The sequence below is a fragment of the Mustela lutreola genome, chromosome 8 (assembly GCF_030435805.1).
Source record: "Mustela lutreola isolate mMusLut2 chromosome 8, mMusLut2.pri, whole genome shotgun sequence".
In the NCBI taxonomy this organism is placed as follows: Eukaryota; Metazoa; Chordata; class Mammalia; order Carnivora; family Mustelidae; genus Mustela; species Mustela lutreola.
This window is the reverse complement of record NC_081297.1, coordinates 8,320,302-8,337,675: the sequence shown is the minus strand read 5'-3', so window position 1 is coordinate 8,337,675 and position 17,374 is coordinate 8,320,302. Positions and strand designations below refer to the sequence as shown.

Below are 17,374 nucleotides of genomic sequence, written 5' to 3'. Positions count from 1 at the left end.
CCTCGGGCTTTTCTGAGCGCTGTAATCCCCAGCTGAAGGCAAACAATGACAGTCTGAAGGGTTACAATAGTGGTGAAGGCGGTTTGTTACGTTTCATAAATGCTGACCGGGCTTAAGTCACCACCGTCTTTGTTGTGCAACGACTCCCGAATTACTAGGTAGCTTAGTTGGGTTTATTAGTTAATGCTATATGATACATTGTAATCACAATTAATTCTATCGCATTCAAAAGGAAGTAGCGTAAGGATCCTACACTGTGGTTTAGAAAGCAGAGGTAATTACAGCTGTACCCTATAATTGCATGGTTTATCTCCTTCTATACGCATGCCATTGGATGGGAACAATGGAGATGCTGTGCAATGTGCATTGGGAAACTGGGGAGCCGTGTGCAATGGGCAAGCGACTTACCCATAAAAATCTGAATTCTTGCTGGAAACACAAGGTTAAGATCTTATCCAGGGTGATTTTTGCGAGAGAGAGAGAAAAGGATTTAAAAGGGAGAGGAATGACGCAAGGAATGGGAGCTCCTTTATGAATAAAATAAAATAAAATAAATTTTTTTGGTTTTCCAACTGATTTCAAACTGAGAGATCAGCATCTTGTCTCAGGCTTCCTATATAGGAAGGTGGAGAAATACCACGTGTTCTGGTGGGTCCGGCTGGGCCTCTGGCTCTAGGGGGTAGGTAGCTATCTGTCAAAACAGCTCTTCCTCCTCTGTTCTCTGGTCCTCACGCAGTAAAAGAAATTATGTCCCCTCAACAGATTGGGACTGACGGCTGACTTAGATGATTATGGAGATAGCAAGTGAAAATGCTTAGCAAACTCTAAATACTGGGGAAAAAAATACCATATATTTCGTACCTGATGCTCTACGATCATAAGATTGTAGGGTATTGTCTAAAAAACACTAAAATGCATTCAATTAGAAGTTTATGAAATGAAAAACTATGATGTGTTACTTCCTAAACCATCATATTTTGAGTCTGGCCATCCCCCTTGCTATAGGAGCGTCATTTCAGCTGGGTATTAATGCCAGTGCTGTTTCGCAAGGCCACATGAAGAAATCGTTACATAGCGAAGCATAAAGGTATTACGGAGTCGACCACGGTTACAGCTTAGATGATGAAGCAAAATATGACTGAACCGAATTGAAAACACCCCTAGCACTGGGTTCTCTAATAACCTTCCATGTCCAGGGAGAGAAGGTTGGACAGGATTCTGTGACTAGTCCTAAAACCTTTTTGTCTGTCAGATCGAAGTATCTATAATGAAGTGTGGAACACTAATCTCATTTCTTGTTGTCAAAACACAAAGCGAGTTAAGTCCTGATGTCCATTTCCCCCTAAGATCTGACCAAAAAAAAAAAAAAAAAAAAAAAAAAGTTTTAAGTTTATTAAAGGGGACAGGAAGGAGCTCCTGGGTGGCTCAGTCAGCTCGGTGTCCCAACTCTTGGGTTTGGCTTAGGTGGTGGTGTCAGGGCTGTGGGATCAAGCCCCATATCAGGCTCTGCGCTGGGCGTGGAGCCCGCTTGAGATTCCGTTTCTCCCTCTCTCCCAAATCAATAAATAAATCTTAAAAAAAAAAAAAAAAGATAAAGGGGACATGAAAAATAAAAATGGACAGTAAAGAAAACAGTAGGAGAGATCTGGGGTTAAGACTCTAGAAATTTTCTTAGGGGTCTGGAAATAGTAGCAGCGTCTGCCCAAACCTGACCCCAAACTTGGCCTCTCCCCCTCCCCAAGCCAGCCTGGATGAGAGCCAGCTTTACTTAAGACTCCGCTACTTAAGCACCTGTATCGTCATTCCCAGACCTGTTTCAGCCCCTTTTAATAGATCAAGTCAGGATAGTATCCTCATAATTTCGCCTTGTGAATAGGACAAATAAAGCTTTCAATGACATCTAATCAGAGAATTTTCTTTTCTCTTCCCTCAGACCATTATTCCATCGGGGTCCAGATTTCCCTAGCCTGTCAGTCACTGCAACCACAAGCTGCCCGAGCATATTTGAAAGCACAAAATAGCTCATTTGCCAAGATGGGTTTAGAAGACACGAGACCACTCCCGCTTGCAGTCTCTCTGGCTCCTGCCGCACAGAGTGGAGTGCGGAAATTCACAGGGGATTTCTTTTGCTGCTGGTGAGCTATTGTTTCAACACCGATTGCCTCTTTTTTCTATCATTCATGTCCCCCCACTGCCCCATACGCAGCTACCACCGGTCTCAGACTGCATCCACAGCCCATCCCCTGAAAGCTGAGTGCTCAACACGCAGACAGAATGACCCATTTGCTGGTCAGAGCGAAGGGAGAAAAGAGCACTAGTAGATAGTAACTGAGCCTTGAGTGAATCTCTCTTATCTACTCAATAAATAGTGGCCATTATTAGTATCTTCTTATGACTATAGGCTTGTGTTTTGGGATGATCAGAGGCAGAGTATTTTTTTCATAAAACGTAACAGAAAGAATAATAATACTATTCAGCGCATGTATGGTATCAAGTACGTGCCACGCCTCATGGTCGAAAGAAATTGAGGCCCAGAGAAAGAAAGCTATCTGCGGACGGCCACGCAGCTCATACGTAGTGTGGGGCAAGATTTGAACCGGAGGAGTCTGGCTGCTGAGTCCATGCCATTCATCCTTCCGCTCTAAAATAAATATATTCTAAATGCAGCTGTCCGGAACAGTTATGGTCCTTTGGCTATAAAAATCAGAAGCACTCCTAAATGAACTTGAGTAAGAAGAGTTCTACTGCAAGCCTGAGAGAGGCGCTTGAGGCCACGAAGGTCAAGTGTCCAGCCACACTTCACAGGAGCTGGAGCCAGAAAGCAGTCCTGAGCTCAGAGCAATCCTGGGGCCAGAACGGCACGGACCCTGCGCAGCTTCTGTTCCCCCACAGCTCAGTTCCTCCAGTCCTACTAACTGGACATTCCAAGGAAAGGATTCGTCATGAGGCATTTTAGGGGCCATGCCTGTCTCTGAACTGGTGAGATCTGTTTAAGAGTCCAAGTCCCTGGACAAACCTGGCTGCCTCCATGCACCACGAGCAGACTGAGGGGAGGAGAGTATTCATTATCACTTCCAAACAGACCTTTCCCATCGTGACCTTGTTGTCCTCTTATCCTTCTCTTCGCAGGAGGCTGAGGAACCTAGAAGTTGAAGCCAGTCTTTGGAATGAGTGAGTGAGTCCCAAAACCAAATTCCATCTCTACCATCCTTAGCTATGTAAGATCAGACAAGCCACCAGATCTCTCTGGGACTGTCTCCCGAGGTGTAACATGGGGATAATAGTAATAAGAACTGCCTGATAGGTTTACTCTGAGTATTAAATAGATATAAAACACCTTGGCATAAATCTTGGCACATAACAAGACTTCACTAAATGGTACCCATATTTTTATCACTATTCCCATCTCCAAGACGCTTCATGAATTTACTTTGGCCTTTTGAGTATTGAGCCCTATAAGCTCCTTTGTCCTCTTTCCTTCAAAATATTTGATTTTTTGGTATCCAAATACTCAAGTCGTCCTAGGGACCAGAAAGGGCTAAGAACAGGTGCAAGACCCGGCAGAGTAAGGTGGTGCAGAGAACTGTCTGTCATTGACATAGCTTATTGCCATCAGGAACTGAATCTCAGTTTTATTTATTTCGACATGGTACCCAGATAACATTGCATTTCCAGCCTCTTTTGCATGGCCCATATGGCCTTGGGACTAATATCTGATCAATAAGATGTAAGACAGTGGTCTGGAGTTTCCAGAATGTTGCTTAAAGCCACCTGACTCTAGATGCCTCCTTTGGCCCAACTGTCTTTCTCCTCCAACCACAACCAGAAACCTGTTGGTCATATTTCAGGAGCCACGTTAGGAAATACACCTGTTAGGGATGATAAGAGAAGGGAAGAAAGAGAGAGAGCAAGCCTGAGTCCCAGAAATATATCAAGGCTCCATACCAACTCTGGACTACCCACCTCCAGATTCCTATTTCGCGAACCAAAAACTTGAACCTGAGTCGTTGTTAATTTACGTTATTTGCATTGGTTTAGGTTATTTGTATCAAAAGAGAATATAATTCTAATAGAATAAATCTGGAAGTCTTTGATTAATATCTGATCATTGAAATGCTCTAGTTACATTAATCAGAAGAGAATGGATTAGTGGAAAGGTGAAGATAAAAGAAGATGGATAGGACACTTGCAATCAGAAGTTATCTTCCTCAAAACAAAAACCACATCTTATAGTAGAGTCTTTGTTATAGTAGAGTCATTGTTAGTTTGTCTAATGGGATTAGCCTAAAGGGAAATTGTCGGGAGCTGGAACTCCACACTTAGACACACGTGTAGGTATTTTGATACCTACCAGAGCCACTCATTTGCAGAATGCAGTGAGTAATGCCTTGAACTTATCTTGAGTCTTCTGTTTCAAATGGACATCCTAAGCCTTACTGTACAGAGATAATCTGAACAGCATTTACTTAGGACATCACCCAAAATACTCACTAACATCCTCACACATTTCCTTGCACTCTTGCCAACCAATTCTTCTTAGCCAAAACTATCATCTCTCGTGTTCTGACTCAGGTGAAACATCAGCTCAACCACTGACACAAAGACCCATCAAAACAACAGACAGAAGAACACAAGGGCTCTAAAATATCTGTAGGGTCCAGGCTGCCATGTCGGGTGATCCATACTTATTTGACTGACAGAAATATGTTGTGCCTCTAAAATCCTTATTCAGTTTCAGAATTATTTAGCTTCTTGGAACTTCTGTTTTCTCATGGGTAAAATGTTGCTTCCCACCCTCCCTACCCCAAGTGTCTTCCAAAATGTATACGGCATTCATTCATTCATTTGTTCATTCAGTATTTATTAGGCACTTAAAATGTTCCAATTTCTTCTCAGTCTTTGAGATCCAGAAGTAAAACAAGATTCCTGTCCTTATGTAGTTTATTCTCTAGAAGGGGACACAGGGAAGAGAGTTGGAGGAAACTGTTTATTACGTTATGGTCACTCTGATGGTGGGGCTGGGACCATGTGGCCGCCATGTTGGCTTGGCCGTTAGCTCATTAGGTTCTGCCAACAGAGGGTGCTGGAAGGGGACTGCAATGGTTGGGGAGACAGAAGGCACCTGCCTCTTCTCATTTGCCTCTTGTCTTCTGTCAACTGCACCCCAACAACAGCTCAACACCCGTTAGCCACAGTTGATTGTGGAAGCTGCAGGTGATTCCAATTTTCCACAAGAACTAGTCTTACTGGACCTCCTCAGAAACCCCCACCCCAGACAGGCAGGGCCCCTTCTTCAGAGGCTAGAATTTCAGCTCAGAAAGCCCCTCCTACCAGCCTTTGAATTTTAATAATTTTGGCTTCCTCCGGGTGTTTCCCCACCCTGCATTAGTCCTTTAAGGGCTGCCAAACAAATGCCACCCACTGGAAGCCTTGAACAGCAGACATTTATTTTCTTAGCTCTCAATGCTGGAAGTCACAGAGATCAAGACGAAGACAGGGCTGTTTCTTCGGAGGCTGCTCTCCTTGGTTTGCAACTGGCCACCTTCTCCCTGGGTCTTCACATGGTCTTCCCTCTGTTTCTGTGTCCTAACCTCTTCTTATCAGGACACCTATCCTACGAGATCAGGACCCCCCTCAATGATCTCATTGTAACTTAATTATCTCGTTAAAGGCCCTGTCTCCAAATATGACCACATTTTGAAGGCCTACGGTTCAGGACTTCAATCTATAAATTTTGGGGAAGCCCTAATTCTCCCAAACATAGCCCTAGCAGCTTATTACAGTAACCACTTCTGTGAAACCTTTGGGGGGGGGGGGGGCTTTTCACTGCTCTAATACTAGATTAAGACTCTTTTATATTAAACTCTCGCTCTTCATTGAATTATGCGGTATCTCTCTTGAGCTGATCCTGGCTGATGCAGTGTGTCTGATGGTGATTGTTCCAGGGAGCAAAAACAGAAACAAAGTGCAGGTAAGGAGTAAGAGGAGCTGAGGTGAGGAGGCTTTCAAGCAACGTAGGATGTAGGAAAGAGTTCTCCAGATGGTGACATTTGAACAACAAGCCAGAGGAGGTGAAGAAGCAAACCATGGGGCTTTCTGGGGGCAAAAGCATCTTCTGGCACGAGAGGTGGCGTGGGGGTAAAAGCTCTACAATTCCTATTGAACCTTGCATAACGCTCCTTGAGACAAGTCGCCACAGAGCCCAGCACTCTTCGATAATCCTCGCTCTGAGGGACTGTCTATCCATCCCAGGCACAACAGCAAAAATTGCCAGGGATTGGGGGAGGGGGAGCTGGGAAGGGCTCAATGTTATTTTCATAGTAGAAAATAACAATCAAGAGTTTTAGGGCTGGCAAGGACCTTGTCGTTCATGAACCCATGTTTCGACTTTGTAGACCTAGACCCAGAGAGCTGAGTTCGCTTGCTCAGGTCCACATGGTGACTGCGGAACTTAGACGAGTCCCATGCTTCTTAGGGGTCAGCAGTCTATCTACAGGACCTCTGTGTGCTTTCCCCATCAATAACTACAACGAACCTTGAGCTGAAAGGAGGCAGATAATTAGGGACCTACCTCCACCGGGAAGTCCACTTCTCAGGTCAGGATATAAAGCGTTATTGCTCCCTCAAAACTCAGGGTGTGCTAACAAATCTTGGGCACACACACGTAAAGGCACGGGCACTCACTCACAGCTTAATAAGGAAGCCAGTATAATGCCATTGTGTACGCTTCTGGGTGGTTTCCCAGGTTTCCTGGTACCTAATGCGGGTAGAAGCCTTTAGATTCTCTTCTAGGTTGGATCTGATCTCAGCTGCTTCTCTGCCTTCTCCAAACTTGTCAAGAGTGGCCCCTGCAGAGGCCCCTTCTGCCCCTTGGAAGAGTAAGATCTTCTGTGTTCCTTCATTCTCACCAGACCTGAGGCAGCATTACCAGCCCGTAGCAACAGACAGATCTCCGATGACAAGGATAACAGCAGGAGGAAAGCAAGGCCTAGGCCATTCTGTGAGCTGTGTTCAAATGCCCATCTTGCAAAGCTCTGGCTAGGCTACATGTGTTGTCGTGCCATGAAGATAAAGACTGTTGTTTTCTTTCTAGAGGAGATGACGATAACGTGCCTACGCTTATTGGCCCTGTTCTGTACCCTAAAGCACATGACTGCCATTGAACTTCCAGAGAAGTAAGTTGACAGCCTTGAGAAACACAGGCTGTACCTCAAAATATCAGAAACACTCTGAAGACTTTCCAAGGCCATAGATTTCCATGATACATTTGGCTTATATGGGAACCGCATATATACTGCGTTTTTCTAGATCCGATAAGGGATCATGACAAATATCAAGAGTATCAAGAACAAACAGTTATCTATGTTGACTCGCATACAAGGCATGGGGTGGGGGCAGGTACTGGCAATTATTAGACATAAAATTCTTAGTTAGGCCCTAATCATTCTCCTATAGCTGAGAACAGCAGAGACTGAAAAGATAGTGATTTTCTAGTTCATTTTAAGATCGGAGAGTCTGAGGCCAAGCTGGCAGACTTACTCAAATTCACCCAAGTGGGGAGTAGGATGGATTTAAAGAGATACAAAGATCTTAGAGGAAGAGGAACCACGAGGTCATTATTGGGTTGGGTAGCTTTAGTAAGAACACATGTGATTTTAGAGAAATAAATATAACACTTCATTAAAGACACTTTCTTTAAAGACATGTTTTCACATACACACTAAATATGATACTAGTTTTAGATTTGGGTTCCAAGGGTACCTGGGTAGCTCAGTCGACTAAGCTTCTGACTCTTGGTTTTGGCTCAGGTCATGATCTCTGGGTTGTGAGATCAAGCCCTGTGTTGGGAACTTGCTTAGGATTCTTTCTCTCGCTTTCCCTCTGTCCTTCATCCTGCTCTCTCTCTCTCTCTAAAATACATAAATAAAATCATAAGAAAATATTTGGCTTCTATTATAAATATACTTGAATATAAATTCAATGCCTTTGGGAAGAAGGAAGGCATGGGGAGAGGGTATCTTTTACTTTATACACATGACTCTACTAAATGGTATTTTTTATCATAAGTATTTCTCAATCTTACAATAAAAATGTTTAAATAGATCAACTCTAGGTGACCATCAAAAAGCTCAGCATGCAGAGGGTAAATCAGCCTAAGCAAACCAGAAAGAGAAGAGCTGAAAAGCTTGCCAAATATTATATTATATTACACAAAGGCACTGTTCCTGAATGAACAGAAGATCCAACAAATCCCAGTGTCTAGAATTCACTGTGTATTCAAGAAATCAGCCCAGAAAAAAGTCTTACCAGTGTAAAAAGCCAAAGACCAAACATGATAACATAATAGAGAACCAAACAAGTGGGTTTTCAAGAAGCAAAGCTCTCAGAGGACATTTAGCTCTCCTTCTCCATGGAAATTTAATCAATTTTGAGTAAATGATGATGAGAACTGAAAAAAATGATCCTAGAGTTAATGTATTTAGACCTTGGCATGTGTGTGTTCATAACATTTAAACCTTGAGGGTCAGTTGCTAATTTATCCAAATCGACATCTCTGAGATAAATTACCAATATTTACAGTTGATCGTTAACATTTGGAGAGTTTGTTTGTTTGTTTTACTCAATATGTTTTGTTCTTTTTGTTTTTCGCTATGTTTTATGCTTGATTTTGACAGCATCCAATCGCCAAGTGGATCGTTTGGACAAGAATATGTGAAAGACAAGCTATGGTGGGCTGGGGCATCTGGAAAAATCTCAGGAAGGAAGTGACACTCAAATAGCCTTTCTTTCATTGCCAACTGAAAATGGAGCTAACGAAAATTTGGCAGCATTCGCCTCTCTCCTACTCCCCCCAAAAGCCACATTTTTTCTTCTTCTTCTTTTTTTTTTTAATGCACCTGTCATGGTAGCTTTAGCAAAATATTCAGCTACATTTATCTACAAAATGTTTACCATTGCTTATATTGTTGCTTTTGTTTGTTTTAGTCCCCTAAATAGTAAATACAGTCTCACACACACTCAACTTCATAAGACACAGAAAATTCACACTTTTTACATAATTATGGTTCCCTAGCCATGGGAATGCATCCAGTAGGGGGCCAACACCTCACATGGTTTGGTCCACCTGGTTAACTCTCTCTCTGATCTGACATCCCTCTGGACCCACAAATCTCCCCAGTTGACGAAAAGAGCCACCATGACAACTGTTTATGCTTTACATTGTTTGTTGTTGTTGTTGTTGTTGTTTTTAATTTTTATTTTTAAGCAAGCTCTACATCCAACATGGGGCTAGAACTCACGACCCTGAGATCAAGAGTCACACGCTCCACCGATTGCGCCAGCCAGGCGCCCACGAGCCTGATGTCACAATAAGCTGAAATAAACATCATGACTGGTAGCAGAGGTAGAAATTAGATGGATGGAAAAGAGGTTTACTCTCATAGCTTGCAAAACCTAGCACTGTCTCTGATCTGTCTGCTCACCCAGTGGCCGCCCTCAGTTCCGTTCCTCCCCTACCATGTACTCTCTCCGGCGCTAAAAAGGCTCCCCGACTCTCATGGTTCCCATTTGGGGGAGCACTGTGGCAGTCTGGATCTTCCCTCCCCTTGAGCGCCTTCTCTGTACTGTTACCCCACTCTGCCTCCTCCTCCTCCTCCTCGTTCTCAAACATAATGCCAAGTCCTGATTCTTGCTTGCACCGGCAAGGATGCGGCTGCAGGTGTTTATCTGTCTAGAAGTCACTAGAAGTCTCCAGAAGTCAGTGCAAATCAGGGCAGCTCCCCCTAGCAACAATTAATATGTAGGAGAGTGCCAGGCTCATGCAGCGTTTCTTTCCAATTATATGTACTCCATTTCATGAGGTGTTATTCAATTCCCAAGGTTCCATGATAAACTGCACCAATGCCATTCAGTTTCCAAGCTCAATTTGTGATTCTGTTATGTGAAAAGCCCCTATATTAAATAAAAATTAGTCTTAATATTGGGTCCCTCTGTTCTCTACGCAAGAAACCCATTGCAGAGCAATTCTCATTTACAGTAATACGTCTTTGCTTTGAAAACCATGATAGCAGAAAACTGCGTAAAAGAGAAGGAAACGGAGCTTCAAAATGTCAAACAACATCTGTTTCCCATTTCTGAGAATTACAGAGCTTTCTCAGTCCCGTAACCCCGTACCCCACATTGTATCTGTCCCTGCCTAGTTTACGAGCTTTATCTCCAGAAGCCTTTCAGTAAATGAAACCTGATACAGAAAGTGAATCTCTGCTTTAGGTTCTCTCCAAGGATTAGGGACAAGATTTATTAGAACAACACTGTTCATGCTGTGATACTTTAAGGTTGTGTCAACATTTCAATTATAAACCCGTGCTTCCAGGGGTGTGTACACCCTGGAAAATAAAATAATTCTTCAGCTTCGAATTTGGAAAGTGGGATAGTCATTTGAGGTCGTGTTTGGTTTCTTCAAATTTTAAAAAGCTGCAGGTGATTGACCTTTCTAGGTGTAGAAAATTACATCCCACCGACTTTTGTTATTTTATACTTCAAGACTACCCCACAGTCAAAGAAAAATGCAATGCTGAGATGATAAGTTAAATAATTAGAACAAAAGAAAAATCTAAATGGGATCATTCTGGGAAACTGCAGAATGAGTCTGGATTTTAACATTTATTTTAAGAACAAGGCAGAGGCGATCTTGTCGCATATAGTAATGGGTCTGTCACATTATTCTTTCAACTGTAGCTTTAAGTCAACCAGGCAGCGGTGGTTTCTGCTGGGTGACCAGCAACCCACCCCTCTGCCCTCTAGAAGAGCAATGGCTTGGAGGCCTGACAGAAAGGTGTTGGGGGGCTAGGGGTGGAGGGTCAAGGTCAACCTGAAACAAAGCTGTGGACATGTGCATTCATCTTTGGTGCCCTCCTCCTTGGAGATCACCGCCCTCTGTCTGCCTCGCTCATAAGTGTTTATGTTCTTAGTTTTAATAGCAGTTTCTTTATGAGAATAAGGGGGAAAAAATATCTCTTCATACTGGCACAATCATAGTCTGATTTCATTCCAGAAACTAACGGCAAAACAACAACAACAAAAGCGGGGGCTTTTTTTGTTTGTTTGTTTAATTAAATTCTTTCAAGCCGTGTGGAGCAATACTGCTGGGTAGATCTTGTAAGAAGAGATAATTAAAACACAAACAAACTAGTTCTTTCATTTGGAATAGCAACCACCGCACATGCTTAGGATGGCATGCCCTCACAAAATCCCAGAGGACCCTTCCTATGCAAACCCGGTGGGCTTGAGAAATAGGTTTGCCGGTCTGTTCGAAAGCTACAAACCCCTTCACACAGGGAATCAGGCAAGATATCTCCGGAAAGTCAGATTTTTTTCTGAGACACCGCCAAAAGGAACCAGCGAATGAAACGGTCCCTTTGACGACAGGCTCTCGATGGACTCGTGCGTCTCAGCAAAAGAGCTTTCTCAGTCTCGGGCTGAGGTGAGGCCCACCAGGGAGCTCCCAGCCTTTCAAAAGAGAAAGTGGGAAAAGGAGAGAAAAATAGGTTCACACTTCCCCACGGATCTCTGCTAAACGCTCGTAGATTCTGTTTCCAGATTCCACACATCGCGTGATCTGACCCGCAGCGATGTGTCAAGCCCACCACACTGTTTACGATGCTTCTAGGGCGCAGTCGGGATCGCTGGCAACCGTACTGAAGGTAGTAAGGTACAGTGACCCGTGTGCCATCTGGACAATGGCTTTGAAGAGAATGTGGCATTTGCAGTGAGATCGACCTACACCTGAACCCTGTCTTCCCGTGCGGACTTGACCAAGTCAGTTTTTCCGGAGCATCGTTCTCCTCCTCTTGAATGAAGATATTTGGACTTCGAGGCCCACCTGACTTCAGGGCAGCTGTGATGACTGTTCCAGGTCCACTGAAAAGGTCCACCGTGGGCCCTAGACTGGATATCTGCAGCCCTTTTGCCTCCAGGCTTTCTCTGAGGACCTTGGACACCACTCGGATCAGGCACCGGCCCAGCCTAAAAGGCAGGGAGATGACTATCCCGACCCCAGGCTCGTCCCCAGCAGCCCTGAAGCTACAGGGACAGGAGTCCCTGCATAAAGGCCCAGCCCACCCGTCTCAGGTAGGACCCCGCAGAAGTGGGTTTGCATGGCGTTTCTCTGTGGCTGCCCACAGCGCGCTCGCTGCCCTCGATTCCTGCTGTCGATGGTGAACGACGGGCACCCAAGGGCCCGCTTCAGCTTCTGCTTTAGAGGAACTACACTAAGACATGTCTCATTTTTTGTCCCCTATTGGTCGCACAGCTTGAATAAGAGAACACGAGGGAATATTTCTTTGTGAACCCGAAGCGCGTGGGCGAAAGTGGGTGACAAATAGTAAGATGTTGCGAGCTATTATTCTGATGCAAGCTGACACTGGAAACATTGAAACTATGTAATTATTTTATGTGTTTTCCCTATTGCAAACATGCTGTGGCTGTTAGGTTTCTAATAAACATGTTCGGGACGGGAAAAGTACAGGCAGCCCTGGAGAAAAATGAACAAGTGAGTAAGGCTGGTGGGTGTCAGGTGTCTGTAACTTGCTCCTGTGTGTTCTCTCCCTAGAAAGTTCTTCCTGGTCTCCTCCTCCCACTCACTTCCGACTTAGCCCTCAATGCTCGGCTAATCCATCCGTTCATCCGCTCACCAGGGTTTGCCCAATATTGCCATATGCCAAGTTCAAATATACTCTAAATGGCTTCTACCTCAAAAGTGCAAAAACCTGGACCTCATCTCCTTCTCCAGGTACTGATCTTGCTCTCTTCTCTTCACGGCCCGACCTCTCAAAATGGTGATCCGCACAACGTCTCTTAACTTGCTCATTGTCCACACCTGGTCCTTAACCTCAAGCTCTTCCGAAGGATGAACGGTCTCTGTATTAAAATGCCAAAGGCAACCATCTTTGCTTTTAAGTGATTTCTCAGTAGCATTTCCCCTCTTGGCCTCTCACTCTTATTTGGTTCTGCATGATTCCCACTGTCCTGGTTTCCTCTTAGGGTTCTAGCCAGTGCTAAAAATTTCTTTGTATTTCTAAATGTCCTTCTATTCAACGCCCTTCCAAGTTCCTTCTTCTCTAAATCAGTTAGGGTTCTTAGCTCAAAGCAGTGGTAACAAAGGTGGATGACAAGGAATTCAAATGAAGTGTTCTGAGCAGCTAGGAAACCCCCACCCCCCAAATTATCCTAGGTATGACTGATCCCTGGAGGCAGGAGTCCATCATCAGCAAGCCAAGCAGTGGACCCTGCAGCTGGGCCAGGAGCTCCATATGGCTTCAGCCTCACCACGCTAATGCTGCTGCACCACGGCCTGGCGAATGGTTTCGCTGCCCCCACGACAGCTGCAAAGAGAGACCTCACTATCTCTTGAGTCTAGACCCAGGACAAGTGCGACGGCTCACAGAGCTACAGCTCACAGCCTGCCTGCAGGACCAAGCCTGCAATGTTCATGACACCTGTGAAGCGAGGTATTCCGTGTCCCACCAAGTCTCATAAAAAGTGGAATTCCCCAGGCATACAAAGATGGCTTAGAGGCTAGGCAGCCGAAACTCGTGGCCATTAGCCACTAGCTTTCCAAATCATACCTTGTCTTCAGCTTTCCCTAACTCGACTCCCGAATCTGGATTTCCTGCTCGGATCTCTTTTCCGAGGTTCAGATTCACATATCCAAATCCATACATCATGGCTCCATTTGGATGGCTCATAGATATTTCGAACTCAAGAGGCCAAATATGAGCCCTCACTCTTCATGCCCATTCTCAAGCCAAGATCCCATTCCTGACCACCGCCCCCCACCCCCAGCAAATGCCCTTTCCCATTAACATCTTCTGTAGTGCCATGTGTACTTTTCCTTAAGGCATGTGTATGACAATATTCACTGATCTCTGTCAAAGTTGGTCACCTCTGAGGGTTCTTGAGATCAGACGCTGTCCTGGTTTTGGTCACCACTGTCATTTCTGTGTTCATTTCTCCCCTTAGTCATTTGTTCTTCAGTTAGCCAATCAGTCAGTGGATGTGATTTGAGAATCTACGATGACTCCGGAAGTGAAAAGACACATCCTTGCCTTCATTGGAGCTTCTGCCTCCTAGAACAGGTGCTCTCAGATGCATTGTGAGAACGACCTCTGACCTCAGCCCAAGAAGGAGCTGCTCCCTGTCCCCTGACTCCTGGGACAACAGTCATATTGGTCACACTGCTCAGTGCTGATCTACCTGCCTGTCTCCTCCACCAGACTGTTAAGTCTGAAAGCAGAGGTACTGGGGGTTGTTTGTTTATCTTCAGTATTGGGCCTGAATGCTAGACACACTCTAGCATTTAGGTAGCCAACAACTGCTACCTAAAATCCAAAGTCACACAGGTGATGCTGGGATATATGGTCAAGAAGATGCTGTATTTAAGAACGATATGAGTCGGGACGCCTGGGTGGCTCAGTTGGTTAAGCAGCTGCCTTCAGCTCAGGTCATGATCCCAGCGTCCTGGGATTGAGTCCCACATCGGGCTCCTTGCTCCGCAGGGAGCCTGCTTCTCCGTCTGACTCTGCCTTCCACTCTGTCTGCCTGTGCTCATTCTCGCTCGCTCTCTCTGACAAATAAATAAAATCTTTAAAAAAAAAAAAAAAAAGAACGATATGAGTCTTCTCATTTTTTCTTCCTTTACTGACCTTCCCCCCCACATTTCCACCACAAGTGTCTGTTCAGAAATGCATTGTGAGCAAAGAGAGGAAAAGTGCGTATACTAATAAGTCTGATCACTACAGTTTGAAGAGGCTTCCAGAAGTGTGTGTTTCTACTGGCCAATGCACTGCCCCCACCCCTGAGTGTGAAACCAGCACTGGGGCTCACCTAACTTCCACCAGAAAGAATGTTTCCTTTTAACAAATCTGTGGATTTCAAATATTTGCGGACTTCTTCGAAAAATTGGCATCAGGCCTTAAAAACACAAACTGTGTACTGCTTCAATCCACCATGAAGACAAATTTGCAAATTATTAGAATAGCATTAATTAGGATATCTGTATTTTCTGAATCCCTAGTTGAAAAACATAATCTGACAGTGAACTTTTTCTTCTCGGGTGTACATTTATTTTAAGGCTTTGCCATGGGATTAATTTGATAATGATTTTTTAAAAGTGGAATTCCTGGACTTTGAGATTCCTCAGGAGGAAAAATGAGATTGAACATATAAATTCAAGTCTGATTTATAAAATAATGGCTCTATAACCACTCCGTGAACCAGGTATAATTTTTTGAGCCATCATAAATTTTGCAAATACTGTAATTTATTTTGATTTAAGACTAGCCTGGCAAATCTTTTTGGAGTGGTTTTAGGGCTAGTCATATGGCCCTACGGCCAAAACTTACCTCCTGGTTCATTTGTTAATACTATTTAAAATTAGGCTATTAGAACTGCATTCCTTTAGCTTAATGTCTGGTTCCCCGCTAAAATGCAAATATTCTTGGGTAGGGCCATACTTAAAACAGCGACCACTATTTGCCTGTAACTCTTGTCTCAGTGTTTAAACAGGGGTAGAAGTGGAGAGAAGGTAGGATCTGATTCTTAGGCCCACCAACAGGAAATGGGTCCAGAAAAGAAAGTCTAGAGATTCAAAGTCAACGAAATGACATCCTGCCTGAAACCCTGCCCTGAAAAAATAATTTGAAACACTGGGGATCAGGCTGTGCAAAGCAATCTACCGATATCTGCATATAGAGAAGAAAAAGAAAACCCAGAAGGAAATCTTCCTTGAGATATCTCTTAGAATTTCTCTCATTACTTCCTTGATTATAATAAACAGCCGATAATCTCAAAGCAAACTGCTTCTGATGTCTGTCACCTAATACTAAGCTGCTATATTTAGCATTCCTAGCTAAATAAATTCATTCCTGGCCAACACTGGAATTAAAGAACCCAAAAGGGGTTTTATGAAAATTCCCCTAGGTAATTGATACTTTTGACTTGAGTTAGTCCCGGATTAAATACCTGAAATGAAATGTGATGATTTGCTGGAACACCTAGGAGCCAACCACCCATGGCCAAAAGAGAATCATCTGGAAGCCGTCATCTTGCCTCAGAAAATCAAAGTATCAAATACCTATCAAATTGCACCTCGAGGCATGAAGAAGAAAGCAGAGTATAAACTCACTGAGATGATTTGGAAAGGGCTTCTCCGTTGATGTCACATTAGCAAACTTTACCTTCATTCCACGTCCTTCTCTGGCTGTAGACAGAGAATGTCATTTTCCTTCTTTCCATGACTGTGTGTTTTCCTAGCCCTGCAGAACAGAGACAGTGAGCGCCCTGTCACCTCCGGCTGAGGTCAGGCGTCTCCACTCGGGGTTTCCCTTCGCACAACTGTCCCGTCTGTTGTTGTTAAACAGAGTTGATGATCAGACTGAACTAGACATTCCACAAAGATCGGAGGGAGGAACATGAACGCAGACGCATCACTCCAACAAACCATTGGTCCCTGTCCATCATTAAAGGCTTTTTGTGTTGATGCCCCACAGTTAACTGATGAAGCTTTAAGTTTTCCATTCTCAAGACAAATTGACTATTTGTGTAAAAGATCCAGACTTCGGGGTGGCCGTATTCGTGAAAACCTGTTCTGCTTAATATTTAAGGAATCAGGCTCAAAAAGGATATTTCTGTATCATAAAACCCTTGATCAGTGCTTACTTACTGTTGTTGCTGTTACTTAAACAAATAGCATGGCCTTGAGAATAGAACAGTGAAAATATACATCAGTATCACTGATATACGGCCATCTGAGACCAAGCTTTCACAGCTGTGGGTGAATTACAGAAGATCAAGGTGACACAATTTGCCAGTTCCTCTGTCTGGAACGAAATGTCTGTGTCGTCCCCACCTCCAAAGGTTGAAATCCTAACCCCCAGTGGGATGGCTGGGGGTGAGGAGGTCATGAGGGTAGAGCCCCCATGAATGGGATTAGTGTCCTTGTAAAAGAGACCCCACTGAGCTCCGTCATAACCCCCCACCACGTGAGGGCACAGCAAGAAGACGGCTGTCTGTGAACCAGGAAGCTGGTCTGCACTGGACACAGGATCAATCTGCCGGCACCCCAAGCCTGGACGTCCTAGCCTCCAGAACTGTGAGAAGTACATGCTTAGTGCTTAAGCCGCCCAGCCCATTAGAAGGTTTTAAGCTTCTAGTATCTCCTAAGCATCTTGAATGTTTATTTAAACCACTCACAAATCAGATTGCTTACTTTTTTTTTCCAGGATTTTATTTATTTATTTAAGAGAGAGAGAGAGCGAGAGAGAGAGTGCACCCGTGCATGGGCAGGGGGGAGGGACAGAAGGAGCTGGAGAAGCAG

The 17,374-nt window shown here is 44.2% G+C and overlaps 1 long non-coding RNA gene across 1 annotated transcript in view; it reads right to left on the bottom strand.

Annotated features, from left to right (window-relative positions):
* The window catches only part of LOC131838092 (uncharacterized), a 172,251-nt gene that overhangs the window by 60,422 nt on the left and 94,455 nt on the right, over window positions 1-17,374 (bottom strand). Inside the window, exon 2 of the long non-coding RNA XR_009356470.1 lies at window positions 16,184-16,313. This is a non-coding gene — a long non-coding RNA (uncharacterized LOC131838092). The remainder of the gene's footprint in view (window positions 1-16,183; window positions 16,314-17,374) is intronic.